General features: G+C 35.8%; 1 pseudogene; it reads left to right on the forward strand.

Moving 5' to 3' along the window:
• Positions 1-323: 323 nt before the first annotated feature.
• LOC108535586 (60S ribosomal protein L7 pseudogene) lies at positions 324-6,303 on the forward strand (annotated as a pseudogene).
• Positions 6,304-10,418: the final 4,115 nt, after the last annotated feature.

Consider the following 10,418-nt stretch of genomic DNA (forward strand, 5'->3'; position numbering starts at 1 on the left):
TGGGTACTATGCTCACTCGCTGGCTGACAGAATCTGTACCCCATACCTCAGTTTCATGCAATATAGCCATGTACCAAACCTGTACATAGCCCCTGTATCTAAAATAAAATTGAAATTAATTTTTAAAAGGCTTTAAAAAGGTTGATGTTGAATAGAACTGCTTTTGACCTTCAATGAATATGCAGCAAGAACAAGAAGTAAATATTTGTTGTTATAAACAAGTATGAGTTGGGTGTTGTTAGTGCAGCATAACTTAGCTGATTAATAGAGATGTGTGCAACAAAAGCACACTGTGAACTTCTTGGTCACAGGCCACAAAGATCATGGATGTCAGCAGCAATTGCCAGAGCATGATGATGCATGTCAGGATTAGCATGTTGACAACCATGGAGAGCAGTAAGGTTAGAGGATATGGGCATGGGGGCCAGACTCCTCTCAGCTGATACCAGTACTATAATTAAGCACTAAAAATGAGGGCATGCAAAAGGAAGGGGAGTGAAAACCTTAATTAACTGAGTCAAAATCCTGAACTGAACTCAGTAAAACCAGAAATGGCAATTGAATTGATGAGCCATTTGCCTATAGCTGAAATAGAGACTTCAGAGTTATGTTAATTTTAATTTTTAGGGCCAGGTGCAGGGGCTTATGCCTGTAATCACAGCTACTTGGGAAGCCAACGTGGGAGGATAACTTGAGGCCAGGAGTTGGAGATCAGCCTGGGCAAAATAGCAAGATCCTGCCTGTATTTCTTTTTAATTAATACCTAAAGGCAAGGAAACGTTACATTTTTGTAAATCCAAGCTTGAGACTGAGACTCTGTACCTATTACAATAATAATTTATTGCTAATATGTCTAAACACTTAGTACTAACAACAATCTAATCTAAGTGTTTCTCTTACCATGCCAGTTTTATGGAAGAGTAAACTGAGGTGCATTGTGAGTGTTACTTTACACTAAGTCTCATAGCCCATTCCCACAGACACATCACCATACCTGATATCTAGACTTGATTTCTATTTTCCTGATTTGCCAAACTCTGAGATAGCCTGTTCACAGCCTGGAAGCTGACATACAATGTCCTTACCATCCAGTTGACTGAATTTTTCACATGGGAATGAAGGAAGGTGTGAAGGAAGAACTCAATAATCACTCCTTACATTTGAATATTGCTTTAATCTTGTCTTATTTCATAATAATGCACATTTATGAGGTAGGCAAGGTAGAAATTATTACTCTACTACTCAATTTTATAAATTAAAAAAGAGCTGAAACAACCCACTCAGAATCATGCTACTTGTGCTAGTGGGGTAAGCACAGGGACTGAAAACATGTTCCTGAGATTCATGCAATCTCCTGAGCTTCTAACAATTTGAGGAAAGGGTACTATTTTCCTTATTTTAAGACTGCCGACAAAGATACTGCAACATTCACCAAACTAACAGAGATTTTGGAATTTCTGTTTTAAATCATAGTTAAAACCTCACTAAGAAAATAAGTGGGGCGCTCTGTAATAAATTCACCGACAAAGGGAGTTTCTTTTCGAATACTGAATTTGGGCTTGGTAGTAAGTAGGTAGATGCCCAACAGGAGACCCTTGTGGAGATGACTCCTGAATCCAACTGCGTGCACTTATCTCTCCCCATAGCATCAGCATCTGCATTTCTAAACGTTTTCATTGCAGTTCTTCCTGGATACTTGTCAGCCCTTAAAATCAACTGGGCCAATCTTGTTCCTACAACCTGTTTCTGCACCTGACTTCCTAGGTTCTGTAATAGTAGCAGAATTCTCTCAGTTACATACTATTAAGTGTCTCATGTTTATCTTTAAGTCTTCATTCTATCTTGCCTTACAACATTTAGGTACATGTCTGTAGATTCCATCTATTTTATTTATAAAAATCTATTGCTTTCTTTTCAATCCTGCCGACATAAGGCTAGTTGAAGCCTTCATTATTTATCTTCTGGATCATTAAAATAAACCCTTAGCAGTTCTCCTCCATGACCATACTGCCTCAATCTAGAAAAGCATAGTTACTATTACAAGACGAATTTTGTTTCTAAACCCAACTCTAATTCTACCATTTCCCTTTTCAAACCTAACTGGGTATCTATATTCTATGGAATTAAATGCCAATTTTGTTTCCAAGTTTGAATTCAATAATAAAGCAATATTTCTTTCACATAACTTTAAACTCTCTCTTTTTTTTTTTGTTTCATTGCTCTGTTTATGTACTATCATCTCCAGGAAAATATCACTACTAATATGGTAAGATGCCATACTTTCTCACTTCTATTTCTTTTGTTCTTCCTATATTTTTCCATAATGGGAAATCCTTTTCAAACATCTACCCTAAATGCCTTTACCTTCATGAAGGCAACTCTGCTTCTCTCGAGGAGATTAACTATTACCTTCATGAAATCATGAAAGATTTGTATTTTCATCTATCATCATTGATACAATCAAAATTTATACTATCTTACATAATGATGATTGATGTATAAGAAGAAGTTCAATTTTAGATTAAGCATATGAAATTTAGCTATAAATACAAACAGGATACATTCTAACTTTGTTCTACTACCTAGGCCTACAGTCTTTAGAATAGCGTTAAGTCCTAGAGGGGAAAGATTGATTTTATCCAGCATTTTATTCTGTGTAATCTAATATACCTAGATTGTATGTGAGAGATACTTGAAAACTATTTATTGAGATGAATTGAAGTACATTAACCAACAACTGTAGTATACTTTCTCATTATCGTGGAGGTACTTGAAACCACTATGTTACTCATTGCCAATGAAAACATAAGGTCAGAGACTTGGAGGAATAAAACATTCCTCAATAATTGCATTATTTCATTAGTTTAATGATATATATTCTGCATTAATAATGAAAAGATAATATTGATTTTGGATATCATCATATAAGGGGACCATTAAACATTATAAAATCTTTTGTTCTTGTTGTTTTCCTATGACTCTCATGAAAATTTGAAACTGTGTTTTATTATCCTCAAATCATTTACACAGGCCTACATAAATTTTGATACTGGATTCTTGCCTAGCATAGCACCAAGATCAAGGGCTTATTTTCTATTAAATTAGGATTCAGTTCTTTGTATCACAAATTTATAAATGTTGGTAGTATTAGCCACAAAATAATCTGTCATCTGGTCTTTACATTTCAACACTGGGGAAAACATAAACTGGGTAAAATGAAAACTTAATTAGGACATTAAAAAATAGACCTATGAGGGATATTCAAAATACATTTAGACTGGATATGTTTATAGGGTGAACTCTAATTGTCTGCAAAACTAACTGTTTAAGGAAACATCATATTCCCCATGTTACACCTTTCAAAGGCTATAATATTTAATAAATATGCTGCCAAATTGATCAATGTTTAGAATGTACTTTTACTACAGCTGCAGAAATTATAAGAATATTATGATATTGGGCCAAACAGGTCATAAGAGTTGCTGAGAAGAAAGGTATAATCAAATGAGAATAAGAGATAAGAGATAAGAGGGTTATATAACAGTGAGCCCCCACAGGAAGAAAGATTCGATGATTGCCTCCTAAGGACCAGGCAAGTTAGCAACAATTCAAACAAAGTCTTTGAGCTGAAGTTTACCTAGTGAATGGTGCCCTGGATATGACAGTACAGAGTACAGTATTGTTCAGCCACTGTGATGAATGTACTGTATGAAACATTGTTAGCTTAGTTAGCATTCTTTAAAGTCCATGGAAAATTCTAGATTAAAAAATATGCCATGAGGACCAAATGTATTAGTCCGTTCTCACATTGCTAATAAAGATATACCCGAGCCTGGGAAATTTATAAAGGAAAGAAGTTTAATTGACTCACAGTTCAGCATGGCTGGAAAGGCCTCAGAAAACTTACAATCATGGAGGAAGGGGAAACAAACACATTCTTCCTCACATGGTGGCAGCAAGAAGAAGTACCAAGCAAAAGAGGGAAAATCTCCTTATAAAACCATCAGATCTTCTGAGAACTGACTCACTATTACGAGAACAGCAGCATAGGGGAACTGCCTCCACTATTCAATTACCTCCCACTGGGTCTCTCATAGAACTCATGGGGATTATGGGAACTACAATTCAAAATGAGATTTGGGTGGGGACACAGCCAAACCATATCACCAAACAACAGGGAAACATTGCCTTAAACACAAGTGTAATTATCAGTGAAAGATTTCAGAATCAGATTTTAGGTTATTGCAGAAAAAGGAATCTTTGGACCATATGCAGTTGGTTTTCTAATTTGCCTTTGACTGTACGTTGCAAAATATAAGAAAACCACAGTATAGATATGAAATCTGTAGATATGCTTCTCTACTTGCTATTTTCATCATTCAAAATATTTTCTTTCATTAGAAAAGATAATTTTTTTTCCAGAAATTTGTAATTTGCAAATGCTTGTTTTGTAAGATAAACAAATGTCTTAGTTAAAAGCCAGGATAGTTAGAATTGATAAAATGTTTTAACAGTTTACCTCTTTTTAAAATAAGTGTTTCTTCATGAAAACTATCCTAAAATTGTTTTTTTGGGTGGTCAGTAATTGCTTGTCAATAGAGAGTGAGAACCTTTGTAGATGCTGATAGATAAGACATGGGAAGTGGAACAGGGGACATACATTTTCCCATTATTTTGTAGCAAAAATAAAGATCAATATATTGTCCAATTAGATATGAGACCTCATTAGAAGAACTAAATTTGATTCTAGGCATTCCAATTAAACCGTAAAACACAAATTTAATACAACACAATTTTGGTTATGGAGCTACACAACCAGTCCAATGGATCCTGTCAGTGAACTTGAATGCAGTTTGTATTGTTTTGTTGTTGCTCAAGAAAACAACAGATTTCAAGAAGATTAATTTATTTAAGTAAAAGATAAGCCATAGTAACTTAAAGATATCTTTTCAGTCAATAATACACATCCTTCAAGGTTCATCTTCTCAGTAAACCCTTCCACAACTACACAAGCCCTCAAAACTATATAAGATGCAAAAGTTATTTTAAATTGAAATGTCAATAGTTGTAAATAATTTGTTACTAATGACAAAAATCAAGAAACCTTAACATGATACACTTTAAGAAGAAAAAAACTATGAGAGATCTGAATCTATTTCTGTACTGACAATGGTCCCATTTGCTCACATGATAACTTTATTATTTTAAAAAAAGGTCAGGCCTGGTGGCTCACGCCTGTAATCCCAGCACTCTGGGAGGCCGAGGCGGGTGGATCACCTGAGGTCAGGAGTTCAAGACCAGCTTGGCCAACATGGTGAAACCCCGACTCTACTAAAATACAAAAATTAGCCGGACATGACCGGGACCTGTAATCCCAGCTACGACTGTAATCCCAGCTACTCGGGAGGTTGAGCCGGGAAAATCACTTGAACCCGGGAGATGGTGGTTGCAGTGAGCCAAGATGGCGCCACTGCACTCCAGCCTGGGGGCGGCTGAGCGAGACTCCATGTCAAAAAACAAAAAACAAAAAAACTATTTTCTGGCTGGAACCGTAGAAGGTGTTAGGCGTTGAAGAGAAGAAAAAGAATGTTCCTGCTGTGCCAGAAACCCTTAAGAAAAAGTGAAGGAATTTGGCAGAGCCGAAGATCAAGTGCCTGAGAAAGAAGTTTGTCCAAAAGATGCTTCGAAAGGCAAGGAGGAAGCTTATCTGTGACAAAGCGAAGCACTATCACAAGGAATATAGGCAAATGTACAGAACCGAAATTCGAATGGTGACGATGGCAAGAAAAGCTGGCAACCTCTATATACCTGCAGAACCCAAATCAGTGTTTGTCGTCAGGATCAGGGGTATCAATGGTGTGGCCAAAATGTCCGAAAGGTGTTGCAGCTTCTTCGCCTTCGTCGAATCTTCAGTGGAACTTTTGTGAAGCTCAACAAAGCTTCGGTTAACATGCTGAGGATCGTAGAACCATAGATTGTGTGGGGGTACCCAACTCTGAAGTCAGTAAATGAACTAATCTACAAGTGTGGTTATGGCAAAATCAATAAGAAGAGAATTGCTTTGACAGACAACGCTTGGATTGCTCGATCTCTTGGTAAATATGGCATCATATGCATGGAGGATCTGATTCATGAGATCTATACTGTTGGAAAACACTTCAAAGAAGCAAATAACTTCCTGTGGCCCTTTGAATTATCTTCTCCAGGAGGCGGAATGAAGAAAAAGACCACCATTTTGTAGAAGGTGGAGATGCTGGCAACAGAGAGGACCAGATCAACAGGTTTTTTAGAAGAAACAACTAAGGCGTCTACCATGATTATTTTTATAAGCTGGTCAGTTAATAAACAGTACCTGCTCTCAAATTGAAAAAAAAAAAAAAAAAGAATGTCATGTTTTTTAGTGAATAAACAGGTGTTGTACATCACCCACAGTGTTTATTCATTGGAGTGTATGGCCAGGCGAAATTGCTATGTTTTTCATGGTGATAAAAAGCCAAGAAACGCTGATACGGCAGTTTTGTTTGTGAAGGGTATAGTGTCTACTTTTCAATTAGACTATAAACTCTACCAGAGAAAGATCCATGTCATTGATTTATTTAAATATCAAGTACAGTGTAGGCACATAGTAGTCCCCTAAGAAACAATAGAACCAGGCCAACTAGTGTAGGGACTTGTTAATTGCTACCAGAAAAGCTGAATTACAAATAAACTATTTTTTCAAGCCTGACGGGAAAAATCATATATATATATATATATAAATACTGGAAAATAATGGGAGGTGCTGAGTCTAAGAAAAGTTTCTGTGATCTTAGGAAAAAAATTAGAAATGTAAATTTGCTGAATAATTGTAAAATGCAATTGGTAAATATAAATTGCCTGAGAAAAAGTTCACAGAGAACATTCAGGCTAAACATGTAATTTTTTAAATTAAAAGTAATAGTGATTATTCACAATTACATATATTTATCCAAAATAATTTTTAAAATAACTATATATCTAGAAAAGCAGAAACTGACTGGATAATTGTTCACAAAGCTGCAGAGTACAGTTGTTAAGGGCACAAATTTTGAGCCCAATAGCCAGGGTGTGTAACCCAGTGCCACTTTACATCAGCGTTACCTAGAGTAAGCAAAAATAGGGTATTCTACCTCTCTGTTACTTGTTTCTTCTCATCAGTAACGTGGTAGAACAATAGTACTTAGTACTTTTGTACTTAGCTCAGACCTTAATAGTACTTAGCTCAATGAGGTGTTGTGAGGTTGATGCTAGTTGATAAGTAAGGAAGCACTTAGAATAGTGCTAGCTCATGTTAAGCTTTATATAATGTTCACTGTAATAAGCATTTTCTTATGTCACCCTTTGCTTACTATGAACCAGTGACTGAATAAAGTAGTCAACATGTGAATATGTGAATATATACATAATATATAAACACACACATGCATATATACACATATAAAATCATGACAATTTAATTAGATGAAAATGGCTGTTATCAATGTAAAGCATACATCTTAAGATCTTGCAATGTAAAAAGTCAATGCTGATAAGACCTATATAAAACACTGAATTTAATTTCACTTGATGTAGGTGTGCCCAAAAGTTTGTTGAAAAAAAAAAATATTACTATAGTGAATCTTGTTTTCACTGAATTATCAACTTTTGATTTCGAAGATATGCTTTCCCCTAAAATGTGTTTTTGACCATAGCATTCTTTTATTTTAGAATGTTTATTTTTGCCTTAACTAACACTTGTTATTATAACTTGTAAATAAATAAATCTTTCTTTTCTCCCAAATCCTTTCTGAGGGAAATTGGTAAATGTTAATGTAAATGTGTATGTTTACATTTATTTTAAAATATGCGTTTTTCTAAATGTTGTCTTAGGGCGAATACCAAAATGTTAGCAGTTAACAGTGTTTAACCCTGAAAAGGGGGACTGATTTTTTTTTTTTTTTTTTTTTTTTTTTTTTTACTATTTTGCTATTCTTTGTATTTTTCTTTATATTCTGAAATATTTTTTATAACATTCAATTTCTTCCATAATCAAAAGAAAATATTTTGTTTTAGAAGACAGTAATTGTTGTCAAACCAACATTTCATTCAATCTAGCATCCTCAGAAAATATGGACGTGGTTGCTGAGCTTAATCAACATCAAAAGAATATAATATTTTCTCAAAGTATTAATTTCACTTATTATTATGTTTCTTTTGCATGGTGCATTTATTTAAACATTTTGGGAAATGATTGTTTTAGCTCACACTAATACTTAAATATATAAAATAAAGATATAAAACCCTTGGGAATATTTAGTACATAGCTTCATGTTATACTATCTTGTTATTCAATATTAGTAATGATTGTATTAGCTTCATCAGTATGCTACCTATTGGGTCAAGAGGTCTAGTTAGTTTGAGATTTAACTCTATAGTTTACTCTCTACATTTCAGTATTCCAAGATTTGATGATGTTCTAGATGTTAGGCATAAACCCTTTCTAGACAATTCCTTTAGGGCTGGAGCGTCCCCAGTCTGGTTTATTAATTGGCCCACCTTAATGTTAACTCCCTGGGGGACTGGAACTACGCTTTGTTCATGCTCATGCACCTATCAGTTGGAACTGTGCAAGCCATATAGTACCCACTTTATAGAGTGGAAATTTTCACGTGCTGGACTTCCTAATGTATGTCCGCCAAAACCTGCTCCATCCAGTCTCCCATATCTCAATTAATAGCAACTCCATCCTTCTACAGACACTTCGGCAAAAACCTGTGGTTTTATCCTTAACTACCATCTTTCCTCACACCCCACAACCTCTCTATTATAAAATACTCAACTCTACACGCAACTCCCGTACAACCCTCCTCATTACATTCAGAATCCAACTCCTCATGACATTCACTGAAGTCTCAACTTCATAAAATCTCACTTGTATTACGATTATACAATGGTCCCCTGTCTTGCTACTTCTATCTCTGTCCCTCTGCACTCTATTCTCAATAGTGCAGCCAGAATTATTCTCTTGGAATGGAAATTAGATCACATTGTGCCTTTTTCAAAACCATCAACAGCTTCTATTTCATTCAGTGTAAAAAGTCAATGGCACACAAAGATCTACCTTATCTTGCCCATAACCTCTCTGACCTTTCCACATACTATTCTCTTCATGGCTCCCTCTTCTTCAGCCATCCTGCCTCCATTCTCTGAGTGAATACTGCAGGTGCTTTAGAGTCTTTGCACTCTGTCTGAAGATCTGTATGACTAAATCCCTCACTCCATTCAAGATTTTACTCAAATGTCACTTTCTCAATGCGCTTACCTTACCCATCCTATTCAAAATGTCAGTCTCCATATCCTTCCTTGTCCTCGTGGTTCCCCTTTTCCTGCTCCATTTTTTTTCTACAGAACTTATAAACTTCTAGCATATTTTATATTTTGCTTATTAATATAGTTATTGTTTTTTGATCAGCCACAGCCTGTTAAAATATAACTCCCTCAAAGTAGGAATCTGCCCCTTTTCTTTCCTGCTGATTTATCCCAGTTGTCAAGTAAAGTGCCTAAAACATATTTGCTAAATGATTAATTATATTCTCTTCATTGTCTTAAAGTTGCTCTTTTCTCTATTATTCGTAGTTTGAGTATGTTTTTTATTAAGGTGTAATTCCTGCCTTATTTTGTATGTGCTTGTATTTGGTTTTATTTTATTTTATTAAGGTGTAATTCCTACCTTATTTTGTAGCTGTATTTTATTTTAATGCAAGCTGTCTTGTGGGACTTGAGTATTTATGCAACCACACGAACTATATCTTTGCTTCATAATAAAGAATATACATGTTAGGAGAGTCAGAGGGACACCATTGTTGAGACAAAGATAATCTTTGAATGTGCTCCAAAAATAGTTTTGACAGCAATGTGTTTCTTGATATGACTATCTAACTGATAAAATGAGATACTAGTTTCTTTTTTTCTTTTCTTTTTTTTTTTTTTTTGAGGAGGAGTCTCGCTCTGTCGCCCAGGCTGGAGTGCAGTGGCCTGATCTCGGCTCACTGCAAGCTTCGCCTCCCGGGTTCCCGCCATTCTCCCGCCTCAGCCTCCGAGTAGCTGGGACTACAGGCGCCCACCACCACGCCCGGCTAGTTTTTTGTATTTTAGTAGAGACGGGGTTTCACCGTGTTAGCCAGGAGGGTCTCGATCTCCTGACCTCCTGATCCACACGCCTCGGCCTCCCAAAGTGCTGGGATTACAGGCTTGAGCCACCGCGCCCGGCCGAGACACTAGTTTCTTAGCACTTCATTGAAAGGATCTGCTGTTAAGGTTAAGTAATCAGGCAGGAATTACTGACATTGTTTTAAATTCACTTTTTTTGAATGATAAGAACTCTTCAAAAATATAGTTGATTACAAAAATAAATTGTTTAC

Source organism: Rhinopithecus bieti, unplaced genomic scaffold (assembly GCF_001698545.2).
Source record: "Rhinopithecus bieti isolate Rb0 unplaced genomic scaffold, ASM169854v2 scaffold_13184, whole genome shotgun sequence".
In the NCBI taxonomy this organism is placed as follows: Eukaryota; Metazoa; Chordata; class Mammalia; order Primates; family Cercopithecidae; genus Rhinopithecus; species Rhinopithecus bieti.